Genomic DNA, 16,309 nt, shown 5'->3' with positions numbered 1-16,309 from the left:
GGATGATACGGCGCGTCAATGTGAACCAGCGGAAGGTGCCAGGAGGCTCATTTCAAGTGTGCCTGACGCAGCTTCTCATCCCGTTCTATCTGTAACAGTTTTGTGTGGCTGAGAAGCACTGCTGTGGAGTTACAGCTAAAATGAGAAAATGTGTTTCTCTCGCTGTGATAATGTATTTCAAGCAACCTATAGGCTTTGTGGTAAAAATTTTCTCCATATATGGCACATGTGTGCCACGTCCAAAAAAGCACTCCACTCGCTCAGAGAAAAGCGTTTTGGCACTTATGGAACACATTTAGTGTGATGTGCTTTATTGCTTGGCTCACACAACCGTTGTTCAAAAAAGCACTTTATTCGCTCTCAAATACATTGTGAGCAAAGGATGATACGGCGCGTCATTGTAAACCAGCGGAAGGTGCCAGGAGGCTCATTCCAAGTGTGCCTGACGCAGCTTCTCATCCCGTTCTATCTGTAACAGTTTCGTGTGGCTGAGAAGCACTGCTGTGGAGTTACAGCTAAAATGAGAAAATGTGTTTCTCTCGCTGTGATAATGTATTTCAAGCAACCTATAGGCGTTGTGGTATAAATTTTCTCCATATATGGCACATGTGTGCCACGTCCAAAAAAGCACTCCACTCGCTCAGAGAAAAGCGATTTGGCACTTATGGAACACATTTAGTGTGATGTGCTTTATTGCTTGGGTCACACAACCGTTGTTCAAAAAAGCACTTTATTCGCTCTCAAATACATTGTGAGCAAATGATGATACGGCGCGTCATTGTAAACCAGCGGAAGGTGCCAGGAGGCTCATTCCAAGTGTGCCTGACGCAGCTTCTCATCCCGTTCTATCTGCAACAGTTTTGTGTGGCTGAGAAGCACTGCTGTGGAGTTACAGCTAAAATGAGAAAATGTGTTTCTCTCGCTGTGATAATGTATTTCAAGCAACCTATAGGCTTTGTGGTAAAAATTTTCTCCATATATGGCACATGTGTGCCACGTCCAAAAAAGCACTCCACTCGCTCAGAGAAAAGCGTTTTGGCACTTATGGAACACATTTAGTGTGATATGCTTTATTGCTTGGCTCACACAACCGTTGTTCAAAAAAGCACTTTATTCGCTCTCAAATACATTGTGAGCAAATGATGATACGGCGCGTCATTGTAAACCAGCGGAAGGTGCCAGGAGGCTCATTCCAAGTGTGCCTGACGCAGCTTCTCATCCCGTTCTATCTGCAACAGTTTCGTGTGGCTGAGAAGCACTGCTGTGGAGTTACAGCTAAAATGAGAAAATGTGTTTCTCTCGCTGTGATAATGTATTTCAAGCAACCTATAGGCTTTGTGGTAAAAATTTTCTCCATATATGGCACATGTGTGCCACGTCCAAAAAAGCACTCCACTCGCTCAGAGAAAAGCGTTTTGGCACTTATGGAACACATTTAGTGTGATATGCTTTATTGCTTAGCTCACACAACCGTTGTTCAAAAAAGCACTTTATTCGCTCTCAAATACATTGTGAGCAAAGGATGATACGGCGCGTCAATGTGAACCAGCGGAAGGTGCCAGGAGGCTCATTCCAAGTGTGCCTGACGCAGCTTCTCATCCCGTTCTATCTGTAACAGTTTCGTGTGGCTGAGAAGCACTGCTGTGGAGTTACAGCTAAAATGAGAAAATGTGTTTCTCTCGCTGTGATAATGTATTTCAAGCAACCTATAGGCTTTGTGGTAAAAAATTTCTCCATATATGGCACATGTGTGCCACGTCCAAAAAAGCACTCCACTCGCTCAGAGAAAAGCGTTTTGGCACTTATGGAACACATTTAGTGTGATGTGCTTTATTGCTGGGGTCACACAACCGTTGTTCAAAAAAGCACTTTATTCGCTCTCAAATACATTGTGAGCAAAGGATGATACGGCGCGTCAATGTGAACCAGCGGAAGGTGCCAGGAGGCTCATTCCAAGTGTGCCTGACGCAGCTTCTCATCCCGTTCTATCTGTAACAGTTTCGTGTGGCTGAGAAGCACTGCTGTGGAGTTACAGCTAAAATGAGAAAATGTGTTTCTCTCGCTGTGATAATGTATTTCAAGCAACCTATAGGCTTTGTGGTATAAATTTTCTCCATATATGGCACATGTGTGCCACGTCCAAAAAAGCACTCCACTCGCTCAGAGAAAAGCGATTTGGCACTTATGGAACACATTTAGTGTGATGTGCTTTATTGCTTGGCTCACACAACCGTTGTTCAAAAAAGCACTTTATTCGCTCTCAAATACATTGTGAGCAAAGGATGATACGGCGCGTCATTGTAAACCAGCGGAAGGTGCCAGGAGGCTCATTCCAAGTGTGCCTGACGCAGCTTCTCATCCCGTTCTATCTGCAACAGTTTCGTGTGGCTGAGAAGCACTGCTGTGGAGTTACAGCTAAAATGAGAAAATGTGTTTCTCTCGCTGTGATAATGTATTTCAAGCAACCTATTGGCTTTGTGGTATAAATTTTCTCCATATATGGCACATGTGTGCCACGTCCAAAAAAGCACTCCACTCGCTCAGAGAAAAGCGTTTTGGCACTTATGGAACACATTTAGTGTGATGTGCTTTATTGCTTGGCTCACACAACCGTTGTTCAAAAAAGCACTTTATTCGCTCTCAAATACATTGTGAGCAAAGGATGATACGGCGCGTCATTGTAAACCAGCGGAGGGTGCCAGGAGGCTCATTCCAAGTGTGCCTGACGCAGCTTCTCATCCCGTTCTATCTGCAACAGTTTCGTGTGGCTGAGAAGCACTGCTGTGGAGTTACAGCTAAAATGAGAAAATGTGTTTCTCTCGCTGTGATAATGTATTTCAAGCAACCTATAGGCTTTGTGGTAAAAATTTTCTCCATATATGGCACATGTGTGCCACGTCCAAAAAAGCACTCCACTCGCTCAGAGAAAAGCGTTTTGGCACTTATGGAACACATTTAGTGTGATGTGCTTTATTGCTTGGCTCACACAACCGTTGTTCAAAAAAGCACTTTATTCGCTCTCAAATACATTGTGAGCAAAGGATGATACGGCGCGTCATTGTAAACCAGCGGAAGGTGCCAGGAGGCTCATTCCAAGTGTGCCTGACGCAGCTTCTCATCCCGTTCTATCTGTAACAGTTTCGTGTGGCTGAGAAGCACTGCTGTGGAGTTACAGCTAAAATGAGAAAATGTGTTTCTCTCGCTGTGATAATGTATTTCAAGCAACCTATAGGCTTTGTGGTATAAATTTTCTCCATATATGGCACATGTGTGCCACGTCCAAAAAAGCACTCCACTCGCTCAGAGAAAAGCGTTTTGGCACTTATGGAACACATTTAGTGTGATGTGCTTTATTGCTTGGCTCACACAACCGTTGTTCAAAAAAGCACTTTATTCGCTCTCAAATACATTGTGAGCAAAGGATGATACGGCGCGTCATTGTAAACCAGCGGAGGGTGCCAGGAGGCTCATTCCAAGTGTGCCTGACGCAGCTTCTCATCCCGTTCTATCTGCAACAGTTTCGTGTGGCTGAGAAGCACTGCTGTGGAGTTACAGCTAAAATGAGAAAATGTGTTTCTCTCGCTGTGATAATGTATTTCAAGCAACCTATAGGCTTTGTGGTAAAAATTTTCTCCATATATGGCACATGTGTGCCACGTCCAAAAAAGCACTCCACTCGCTCAGAGAAAAGCGTTTTGGCACTTATGGAACACATTTAGTGTGATGTGCTTTATTGCTTGGCTCACACAACCGTTGTTCAAAAAAGCACTTTATTCGCTCTCAAATACATTGTGAGCAAAGGATGATACGGCGCGTCATTGTAAACCAGCGGAAGGTGCCAGGAGGCTCATTCCAAGTGTGCCTGACGCAGCTTCTCATCCCGTTCTATCTGTAACAGTTTCGTGTGGCTGAGAAGCACTGCTGTGGAGTTACAGCTAAAATGAGAAAATTTGTTTCTCTCGCTGTGATAATGTATTTCAAGCAACCTATAGGCTTTGTGGTATAAATTTTCTCCATATATGGCACATGTGTGCCACGTCCAAAAAAGCACTCCACTCGCTCAGAGAAAAGCGATTTGGCACTTATGGAACACATTTAGTGTGATGTGCTTTATTGCTTGGCTCACACAACCGTTGTTCAAAAAAGCACTTTATTCGCTCTCAAATACATTGTGAGCAAAGGATGATACGGCGCGTCATTGTAAACCAGCGGAAGGTGCCAGGAGGCTCATTCCAAGTGTGCCTGACGCAGCTTCTCATCCCGTTCTATCTGTAACAGTTTCGTGTGGCTGAGAAGCACTGCTGTGGAGTTACAGCTAAAATGAGAAAATGTGTTTCTCTCGCTGTGATAATGTATTTCAAGCAACCTATAGGCTTTGTGGTAAAAATTTTCTCCATATATGGCACATGTGTGCCACGTCCAAAAAAGCACTCCACTCGCTCAGAGAAAAGCGTTTTGGCACTTATGGAACACATTTAGTGTGATGTGCTTTATTGCTTGGCTCACACAACCGTTGTTCAAAAAAGCACTTTATTCGCTCTCAAATACATTGTGAGCAAAGGATGATACGGCGCGTCATTGTAAACCAGCGGAAGGTGCCAGGAGGCTCATTCCAAGTGTGCCTGACGCAGCTTCTCATCCCGTTCAATCTGCAACAGTTTCGTGTGGCTGAGAAGCACTGCTGTGGAGTTACAGCTAAAATGAGAAAATGTGTTTCTCTCGCTGTGATAATGTATTTCAAACAACCTATAGGCTTTGTGGTAAAAATTTTCTCCATATATGGCACATGTGTGCCACGTCCAAAAAAGCACTCCACTCGCTCAGAGAAAAGCGTTTTGGCACTTATGGAACACATTTAGTGTGATGTGCTTTATTGCTTGGCTCACACAACCGTTGTTCAAAAAAGCACTTTATTCGCTCTCAAATACATTGTGAGCAAAGGATGATACGGCGCGTCATTGTAAACCAGCGGAAGGTGCCAGGAGGCTCATTCCAAGTGTGCCTGACGCAGCTTCTCATCCCGTTCTATCTGTAACAGTTTCGTGTGGCTGAGAAGCACTGCTGTGGAGTTACAGCTAAAATGAGAAAATGTGTTTCTCTCGCTGTGATAATGTATTTCAAGCAACCTATAGGCTTTGTGGTATAAATTTTCTCCATATATGGCACATGTGTGCCACGTCCAAAAAAGCACTCCACTCGCTCAGAGAAAAGCGATTTGGCACTTATGGAACACATTTAGTGTGATGTGCTTTATTGCTTGGCTCACACAACCGTTGTTCAAAAAAGCACTTTATTCGCTCTCAAATACATTGTGAGCAAAGGATGATACGGCGCGTCATTGTGAACCAGCGGAAGGTGCCAGGAGGCTCATTCCAAGTGTGCCTGACGCAGCTTCTCATCCCGTTCTATCTGCAACAGTTTCGTGTGGCTGAGAAGCACTGCTGTGGAGTTACAGCTAAAATGAGAAAATGTGTTTCTCTCGCTGTGATAATGTATTTCAAGCAACCTATAGGCTTTGTGGTAAAAATTTTCTCCATATATGGCACATGTGTGCCACGTCCAAAAAAGCACTCCACTCGCTCAGAGAAAAGCGTTTTGGCACTTATGGAACACATTTAGTGTGATGTGCTTTATTGCTTGGCTCACACAACCGTTGTTCAAAAAAGCACTTTATTCGCTCTCAAATACATTGTGAGCAAAGGATGATACGGCGCGTCATTGTAAACCAGCGGAGGGTGCCAGGAGGCTCATTCCAAGTGTGCCTGACGCAGCTTCTCATCCCGTTCTATCTGCAACAGTTTCGTGTGGCTGAGAAGCACTGCTGTGGAGTTACAGCTAAAATGAGAAAATGTGTTTCTCTCGCTGTGATAATGTATTTCAAGCAACCTATAGGCTTTGTGGTATAAATTTTCTCCATATATGGCACATGTGTGCCACGTCCAAAAAAGCACTCCACTCGCTCAGAGAAAAGCGATTTGGCACTTATGGAACACATTTAGTGTGATGTGCTTTATTGCTTGGCTCACACAACCGTTGTTCAAAAAAGCACTTTATTCGCTCTCAAATACATTGTGAGCAAAGGATGATACGGCGCGTCATTGTGAACCAGCGGAAGGTGCCAGGAGGCTCATTCCAAGTGTGCCTGACGCAGCTTCTCATCCCGTTCTATCTGCAACAGTTTCGTGTGGCTGAGAAGCACTGCTGTGGAGTTACAGCTAAAATGAGAAAATGTGTTTCTCTCGCTGTGATAATGTATTTCAAGCAACCTATAGGCTTTGTGGTAAAAATTTTCTCCATATATGGCACATGTGTGCCACGTCCAAAAAAGCACTCCACTCGCTCAGAGAAAAGCGTTTTGGCACTTATGGAACACATTTAGTGTGATGTGCTTTATTGCTTGGCTCACACAACCGTTGTTCAAAAAAGCACTTTATTCGCTCTCAAATACATTGTGAGCAAAGGATGATACGGCGCGTCATTGTAAACCAGCGGAAGGTGCCAGGAGGCTCATTCCAAGTGTGCCTGACGCAGCTTCTCATCCCGTTCTATCTGTAACAGTTTCGTGTGGCTGAGAAGCACTGCTGTGGAGTTACAGCTAAAATGAGAAAATGTGTTTCTCTCGCTGTGATAATGTATTTCAAGCAACCTATAGGCTTTGTGGTATAAATTTTCTCCATATATGGCACATGTGTGCCACGTCCAAAAAAGCACTCCACTCGCTCAGAGAAAAGCGATTTGGCACTTATGGAACACATTTAGTGTGATGTGCTTTATTGCTTGGCTCACACAACCGTTGTTCAAAAAAGCACTTTATTCGCTCTCAAATACATTGTGAGCAAAGGATGATACGGCGCGTCATTGTGAACCAGCGGAAGGTGCCAGGAGGCTCATTCCAAGTGTGCCTGACGCAGCTTCTCATCCCGTTCTATCTGCAACAGTTTCGTGTGGCTGAGAAGCACTGCTGTGGAGTTACAGCTAAAATGAGAAAATGTGTTTCTCTCGCTGTGATAATGTATTTCAAGCAACCTATAGGCTTTGTGGTAAAAATTTTCTCCATATATGGCACATGTGTGCCACGTCCAAAAAAGCACTCCACTCGCTCAGAGAAAAGCGTTTTGGCACTTATGGAACACATTTAGTGTGATGTGCTTTATTGCTTGGCTCACACAACCGTTGTTCAAAAAAGCACTTTATTCGCTCTCAAATACATTGTGAGCAAAGGATGATACGGCGCGTCATTGTAAACCAGCGGAAGGTGCCAGGAGGCTCATTCCAAGTGTGCCTGACGCAGCTTCTCATCCCGTTCTATCTGTAACAGTTTCGTGTGGCTGAGAAGCACTGCTGTGGAGTTACAGCTAAAATGAGAAAATGTGTTTCTCTCGCTGTGATAATGTATTTCAAGCAACCTATAGGCTTTGTGGTATAAATTTTCTCCATATATGGCACATGTGTGCCACGTCCAAAAAAGCACTCCACTCGCTCAGAGAAAAGCGATTTGGCACTTATGGAACACATTTAGTGTGATGTGCTTTATTGCTTGGCTCACACAACCGTTGTTCAAAAAAGCACTTTATTCGCTCTCAAATACATTGTGAGCAAAGGATGATACGGCGCGTCATTGTGAACCAGCGGAAGGTGCCAGGAGGCTCATTCCAAGTGTGCCTGACGCAGCTTCTCATCCCGTTCTATCTGCAACAGTTTCGTGTGGCTGAGAAGCACTGCTGTGGAGTTACAGCTAAAATGAGAAAATGTGTTTCTCTCGCTGTGATAATGTATTTCAAGCAACCTATAGGCTTTGTGGTAAAAATTTTCTCCATATATGGCACATGTGTGCCACGTCCAAAAAAGCACTCCACTCGCTCAGAGAAAAGCGTTTTGGCACTTATGGAACACATTTAGTGTGATGTGCTTTATTGCTTGGCTCACACAACCGTTGTTCAAAAAAGCACTTTATTCGCTCTCAAATACATTGTGAGCAAAGGATGATACGGCGCGTCATTGTAAACCAGCGGAAGGTGCCAGGAGGCTCATTCCAAGTGTGCCTGACGCAGCTTCTCATCCCGTTCTATCTGTAACAGTTTCGTGTGGCTGAGAAGCACTGCTGTGGAGTTACAGCTAAAATGAGAAAATGTGTTTCTCTCGCTGTGATAATGTATTTCAAGCAACCTATAGGCTTTGTGGTATAAATTTTCTCCATATATGGCACATGTGTGCCACGTCCAAAAAAGCACTCCACTCGCTCAGAGAAAAGCGATTTGGCACTTATGGAACACATTTAGTGTGATGTGCTTTATTGCTTGGCTCACACAACCGTTGTTCAAAAAAGCACTTTATTCGCTCTCAAATACATTGTGAGCAAAGGATGATACGGCGCGTCATTGTAAACCAGCGGAAGGTGCCAGGAGGCTCATTCCAAGTGTGCCTGACGCAGCTTCTCATCCCGTTCTATCTGTAACAGTTTCGTGTGGCTGAGAAGCACTGCTGTGGAGTTACAGCTAAAATGAGAAAATGTGTTTCTCTCGCTGTGATAATGTATTTCAAGCAACCTATAGGCTTTGTGGTAAAAATTTTCTCCATATATGGCACATGTGTGCCACGTCCAAAAAAGCACTCCACTCGCTCAGAGAAAAGCGTTTTGGCACTTATGGAACACATTTAGTGTGATGTGCTTTATTGCTTGGCTCACACAACCGTTGTTCAAAAAAGCACTTTATTCGCTCTCAAATACATTGTGAGCAAAGGATGATACGGTGCGTCATTGTAAACCAGCGGAGGGTGCCAGGAGGCTCATTCCAAGTGTGCCTGACGCAGCTTCTCATCCCGTTCTATCTGCAACAGTTTCGTGTGGCTGAGAAGCACTGCTGTGGAGTTACAGCTAAAATGAGAAAATGTGTTTCTCTCGCTGTGATAATGTATTTCAAGCAACCTATAGGCTGTGTGGTAAAAAATTTCTCCATATATGGCACATGTGTGCCACGTCCAAAAAAGCACTCCACTCGCTCAGAGAAAAGCGTTTTGGCACTTATGGAACACATTTAGTGTGATGTGCTTTATTGCTTGGCTCACACAACCGTTGTTCAAAAAAGCACTTTATTCGCTCTCAAATACATTGTGAGCAAAGGATGATACGGCGCGTCAATGTGAACCAGCGGAAGGTGCCAGGAGGCTCATTCCAAGTGTGCCTGACGAAGCTTCTCATCCCGTTCTATCTGTAACAGTTTCGTGTGGCTGAGAAGCACTGCTGTGGAGTTACAGCTAAAATGAGAAAATGTGTTTCTCTCGCTGTGATAATGTATTTCAAGCAACCTATAGGCTTTGTGGTATAAATTTTCTCCATATATGGCACATGTGTGCCACGTCCAAAAAAGCACTCCACTCGCTCAGAGAAAAGCGTTTTGGCACTTATGGAACACATTTAGTGTGATGTGCTTTATTGCTTGGGTCACACAACCGTTGTTCAAAAAAGCACTTTATTCGCTCTCAAATACATTGTGAGCAAAGGATGATACGGCGCGTCAATGTGAACCAGCGGAAGGTGCCAGGAGGCTCATTTCAAGTGTGCCTGACGCAGCTTCTCATCCCGTTCTATCTGTAACAGTTTCGTGTGGCTGAGAAGCACTGCTGTGGAGTTACAGCTAAAATGAGAAAATGTGTTTCTCTCGCTGTGATAATGTATTTCAAGCAACCTATAGGCTTTGTGGTATAAATTTTCTCCATATATGGCACATGTGTGCCACGTCCAAAAAAGCACTCCACTCGCTCAGAGAAAAGCGATTTGGCACTTATGGAACACATTTAGTGTGATGTGCTTTATTGCTTGGCTCACACAACCGTTGTTCAAAAAAGCACTTTATTCGCTCTCAAATACATTGTGAGCAAAGGATGATACGGCGCGTCATTGTGAACCAGCGGAAGGTGCCAGGAGGCTCATTCCAAGTGTGCCTGACGCAGCTTCTCATCCCGTTCTATCTGCAACAGTTTCGTGTGGCTGAGAAGCACTGCTGTGGAGTTACAGCTAAAATGAGAAAATGTGTTTCTCTCGCTGTGATAATGTATTTCAAGCAACCTATAGGCTTTGTGGTAAAAATTTTCTCCATATATGGCACATGTGTGCCACGTCCAAAAAAGCACTCCACTCGCTCAGAGAAAAGCGTTTTGGCACTTATGGAACACATTTAGTGTGATGTGCTTTATTGCTTGGCTCACACAACCGTTGTTCAAAAAAGCACTTTATTCGCTCTCAAATACATTGTGAGCAAAGGATGATACGGCGCGTCATTGTAAACCAGCGGAAGGTGCCAGGAGGCTCATTCCAAGTGTGCCTGACGCAGCTTCTCATCCCGTTCTATCTGTAACAGTTTCGTGTGGCTGAGAAGCACTGCTGTGGAGTTACAGCTAAAATGAGAAAATGTGTTTCTCTTGCTGTGATAATGTATTTCAAGCAACCTATAGGCTTTGTGGTATAAATTTTCTCCATATATGGCACATGTGTGCCACGTCCAAAAAAGCACTCCACTCGCTCAGAGAAAAGCGATTTGGCACTTATGGAACACATTTAGTGTGATGTGCTTTATTGCTTGGCTCACACAACCGTTGTTCAAAAAAGCACTTTATTCGCTCTCAAATACATTGTGAGCAAAGGATGATACGGCGCGTCATTGTAAACCAGCGGAAGGTGCCAGGAGGCTCATTCCAAGTGTGCCTGACGCAGCTTCTCATCCCGTTCTATCTGTAACAGTTTCGTGTGGCTGAGAAGCACTGCTGTGGAGTTACAGCTAAAATGAGAAAATGTGTTTCTCTCGCTGTGATAATGTATTTCAAGCAACCTATAGGCTTTGTGGTAAAAATTTTCTCCATATATGGCACATGTGTGCCACGTCCAAAAAAGCACTCCACTCGCTCAGAGAAAAGCGTTTTGGCACTTATGGAACACATTTAGTGTGATGTGCTTTATTGCTTGGCTCACACAACCGTTGTTCAAAAAAGCACTTTATTCGCTCTCAAATACATTGTGTGCAAAGGATGATACGGCGCGTCATTGTAAACCAGCGGAGGGTGCCAGGAGGCTCATTCCAAGTGTGCCTGACGCAGCTTCTCATCCCGTTCTATCTGCAACAGTTTCGTGTGGCTGAGAAGCACTGCTGTGGAGTTACAGCTAAAATGAGAAAATGTGTTTCTCTCGCTGTGATAATGTATTTCAAGCAACCTATAGGCTGTGTGGTAAAAAATTTCTCCATATATGGCACATGTGTGCCACGTCCAAAAAAGCACTCCACTCGCTCAGAGAAAAGCGTTTTGGCACTTATGGAACACATTTAGTGTGATGTGCTTTATTGCTTGGCTCACACAACCGTTGTTCAAAAAAGCACTTTATTCGCTCTCAAATACATTGTGAGCAAAGGATGATACGGCGCGTCAATGTGAACCAGCGGAAGGTGCCAGGAGGCTCATTCCAAGTGTGCCTGACGAAGCTTCTCATCCCGTTCTATCTGTAACAGTTTCGTGTGGCTGAGAAGCACTGCTGTGGAGTTACAGCTAAAATGAGAAAATGTGTTTCTCTCGCTGTGATAATGTATTTCAAGCAACCTATAGGCTTTGTGGTATAAATTTTCTCCATATATGGCACATGTGTGCCACGTCCAAAAAAGCACTCCACTCGCTCAGAGAAAAGCGTTTTGGCACTTATGGAACACATTTAGTGTGATGTGCTTTATTGCTTGGGTCACACAACCGTTGTTCAAAAAAGCACTTTATTCGCTCTCAAATACGTTGTGAGCAAAGGATGATACGGCGCGTCAATGTGAACCAGCGGAAGGTGCCAGGAGGCTCATTTCAAGTGTGCCTGACGCAGCTTCTCATCCCGTTCTATCTGTAACAGTTTCGTGTGGCTGAGAAGCACTGCTGTGGAGTTACAGCTAAAATGAGAAAATGTGTTTCTCTCGCTGTGATAATGTATTTCAAGCAACCTATAGGCTTTGTGGTAAAAATTTTCTCCATATATGGCACATGTGTGCCACGTCCAAAAAAGCACTCCACTCGCTCAGAGAAAAGCGTTTTGGCACTTATGGAACACATTTAGTGTGATGTGCTTTATTGCTTGGCTCACACAACCGTTGTTCAAAAAAGCACTTTATTCGCTCTCAAATACATTGTGAGCAAAGGATGATACGGCGCGTCATTGTAAACCAGCGGAAGGTGCCAGGAGGCTCATTCCAAGTGTGCCTGACGCAGCTTCTCATCCCGTTCTATCTGTAACAGTTTCGTGTGGCTGAGAAGCACTGCTGTGGAGTTACAGCTAAAATGAGAAAATGTGTTTCTCTCGCTGTGATAATGTATTTCAAGCAACCTATAGGCGTTGTGGTATAAATTTTCTCCATATATGGCACATGTGTGCCACGTCCAAAAAAGCACTCCACTCGCTCAGAGAAAAGCGATTTGGCACTTATGGAACACATTTAGTGTGATGTGCTTTATTGCTTGGGTCACACAACCGTTGTTCAAAAAAGCACTTTATTCGCTCTCAAATACATTGTGAGCAAATGATGATACGGCGCGTCATTGTAAACCAGCGGAAGGTGCCAGGAGGCTCATTCCAAGTGTGCCTGACGCAGCTTCTCATCCCGTTCTATCTGCAACAGTTTTGTGTGGCTGAGAAGCACTGCTGTGGAGTTACAGCTAAAATGAGAAAATGTGTTTCTCTCGCTGTGATAATGTATTTCAAGCAACCTATAGGCTTTGTGGTAAAAATTTTCTCCATATATGGCACATGTGTGCCACGTCCAAAAAAGCACTCCACTCGCTCAGAGAAAAGCGTTTTGGCACTTATGGAACACATTTAGTGTGATATGCTTTATTGCTTGGCTCACACAACCGTTGTTCAAAAAAGCACTTTATTCGCTCTCAAATACATTGTGAGCAAATGATGATACGGCGCGTCATTGTAAACCAGCGGAAGGTGCCAGGAGGCTCATTCCAAGTGTGCCTGACGCAGCTTCTCATCCCGTTCTATCTGCAACAGTTTCGTGTGGCTGAGAAGCACTGCTGTGGAGTTACAGCTAAAATGAGAAAATGTGTTTCTCTCGCTGTGATAATGTATTTCAAGCAACCTATAGGCTTTGTGGTAAAAATTTTCTCCATATATGGCACATGTGTGCCACGTCCAAAAAAGCACTCCACTCGCTCAGAGAAAAGCGTTTTGGCACTTATGGAACACATTTAGTGTGATATGCTTTATTGCTTAGCTCACACAACCGTTGTTCAAAAAAGCACTTTATTCGCTCTCAAATACATTGTGAGCAAAGGATGATACGGCGCGTCAATGTGAACCAGCGGAAGGTGCCAGGAGGCTCATTCCAAGTGTGCCTGACGCAGCTTCTCATCCCGTTCTATCTGTAACAGTTTCGTGTGGCTGAGAAGCACTGCTGTGGAGTTACAGCTAAAATGAGAAAATGTGTTTCTCTCGCTGTGATAATGTATTTCAAGCAACCTATAGGCTTTGTGGTAAAAAATTTCTCCATATATGGCACATGTGTGCCACGTCCAAAAAAGCACTCCACTCGCTCAGAGAAAAGCGTTTTGGCACTTATGGAACACATTTAGTGTGATGTGCTTTATTGCTGGGGTCACACAACCGTTGTTCAAAAAAGCACTTTATTCGCTCTCAAATACATTGTGAGCAAAGGATGATACGGCGCGTCAATGTGAACCAGCGGAAGGTGCCAGGAGGCTCATTCCAAGTGTGCCTGACGCAGCTTCTCATCCCGTTCTATCTGTAACAGTTTCGTGTGGCTGAGAAGCACTGCTGTGGAGTTACAGCTAAAATGAGAAAATGTGTTTCTCTCGCTGTGATAATGTATTTCAAGCAACCTATAGGCTTTGTGGTATAAATTTTCTCCATATATGGCACATGTGTGCCACGTCCAAAAAAGCACTCCACTCGCTCAGAGAAAAGCGATTTGGCACTTATGGAACACATTTAGTGTGATGTGCTTTATTGCTTGGCTCACACAACCGTTGTTCAAAAAAGCACTTTATTCGCTCTCAAATACATTGTGAGCAAAGGATGATACGGCGCGTCATTGTAAACCAGCGGAAGGTGCCAGGAGGCTCATTCCAAGTGTGCCTGACGCAGCTTCTCATCCCGTTCTATCTGCAACAGTTTCGTGTGGCTGAGAAGCACTGCTGTGGAGTTACAGCTAAAATGAGAAAATGTGTTTCTCTCGCTGTGATAATGTATTTCAAGCAACCTATTGGCTTTGTGGTATAAATTTTCTCCATATATGGCACATGTGTGCCACGTCCAAAAAAGCACTCCACTCGCTCAGAGAAAAGCGTTTTGGCACTTATGGAACACATTTAGTGTGATATGCTTTATTGCTTGGCTCACACAACCGTTGTTCAAAAAAGCACTTTATTCGCTCTCAAATACATTGTGAGCAAAGGATGATACGGCGCGTCATTGTAAACCAGCGGAAGGTGCCAGGAGGCTCATTCCAAGTGTGCCTGACGCAGCTTCTCATCCCGTTCTATCTGTAACAGTTTCGTGTGGCTGAGAAGCACTGCTGTGGAGTTACAGCTAAAATGAGAAAATGTGTTTCTCTCGCTGTGATAATGTATTTCAAGCAACCTATAGGCGTTGTGGTATAAATTTTCTCCATATATGGCACATGTGTGCCACGTCCAAAAAAGCACTCCACTCGCTCAGAGAAAAGCGATTTGGCACTTATGGAACACATTTAGTGTGATGTGCTTTATTGCTTGGGTCACACAACCGTTGTTCAAAAAAGCACTTTATTCGCTCTCAAATACATTGTGAGCAAATGATGATACGGCGCGTCATTGTAAACCAGCGGAAGGTGCCAGGAGGCTCATTCCAAGTGTGCCTGACGCAGCTTCTCATCCCGTTCTATCTGCAACAGTTTTGTGTGGCTGAGAAGCACTGCTGTGGAGTTACAGCTAAAATGAGAAAATGTGTTTCTCTCGCTGTGATAATGTATTTCAAGCAACCTATAGGCTTTGTGGTAAAAATTTTCTCCATATATGGCACATGTGTGCCACGTCCAAAAAAGCACTCCACTCGCTCAGAGAAAAGCGTTTTGGCACTTATGGAACACATTTAGTGTGATATGCTTTATTGCTTGGCTCACACAACCGTTGTTCAAAAAAGCACTTTATTCGCTCTCAAATACATTGTGAGCAAATGATGATACGGCGCGTCATTGTAAACCAGCGGAAGGTGCCAGGAGGCTCATTCCAAGTGTGCCTGACGCAGCTTCTCATCCCGTTCTATCTGCAACAGTTTCGTGTGGCTGAGAAGCACTGCTGTGGAGTTACAGCTAAAATGAGAAAATGTGTTTCTCTCGCTGTGATAATGTATTTCAAGCAACCTATAGGCTTTGTGGTAAAAATTTTCTCCATATATGGCACATGTGTGCCACGTCCAAAAAAGCACTCCACTCGCTCAGAGAAAAGCGTTTTGGCACTTATGGAACACATTTAGTGTGATATGCTTTATTGCTTAGCTCACACAACCGTTGTTCAAAAAAGCACTTTATTCGCTCTCAAATACATTGTGAGCAAAGGATGATACGGCGCGTCAATGTGAACCAGCGGAAGGTGCCAGGAGGCTCATTCCAAGTGTGCCTGACGCAGCTTCTCATCCCGTTCTATCTGTAACAGTTTCGTGTGGCTGAGAAGCACTGCTGTGGAGTTACAGCTAAAATGAGAAAATGTGTTTCTCTCGCTGTGATAATGTATTTCAAGCAACCTATAGGCTTTGTGGTAAAAAATTTCTCCATATATGGCACATGTGTGCCACGTCCAAAAAAGCACTCCACTCGCTCAGAGAAAAGCGTTTTGGCACTTATGGAACACATTTAGTGTGATGTGCTTTATTGCTGGGGTCACACAACCGTTGTTCAAAAAAGCACTTTATTCGCTCTCAAATACATTGTGAGCAAAGGATGATACGGCGCGTCAATGTGAACCAGCGGAAGGTGCCAGGAGGCTCATTCCAAGTGTGCCTGACGCAGCTTCTCATCCCGTTCTATCTGTAACAGTTTCGTGTGGCTGAGAAGCACTGCTGTGGAGTTACAGCTAAAATGAGAAAATGTGTTTCTCTCGCTGTGATAATGTATTTCAAGCAACCTATAGGCTTTGTGGTATAAATTTTCTCCATATATGGCACATGTGTGCCACGTCCAAAAAAGCACTCCACTCGCTCAGAGAAAAGCGATTTGGCACTTATGGAACACATTTAGTGTGATGTGCTTTATTGCTTGGCTCACACAACCGTTGTTCAAAAAAGCAC

This window comes from Doryrhamphus excisus, chromosome 12 (genome assembly GCF_030265055.1).
Source record: "Doryrhamphus excisus isolate RoL2022-K1 chromosome 12, RoL_Dexc_1.0, whole genome shotgun sequence".
NCBI lineage: Eukaryota > Metazoa > Chordata > Actinopteri > Syngnathiformes > Syngnathidae > Doryrhamphus > Doryrhamphus excisus.
The sequence above is the reverse complement of the archived record's forward strand: the minus strand, read 5'-3'. Positions refer to the sequence as shown.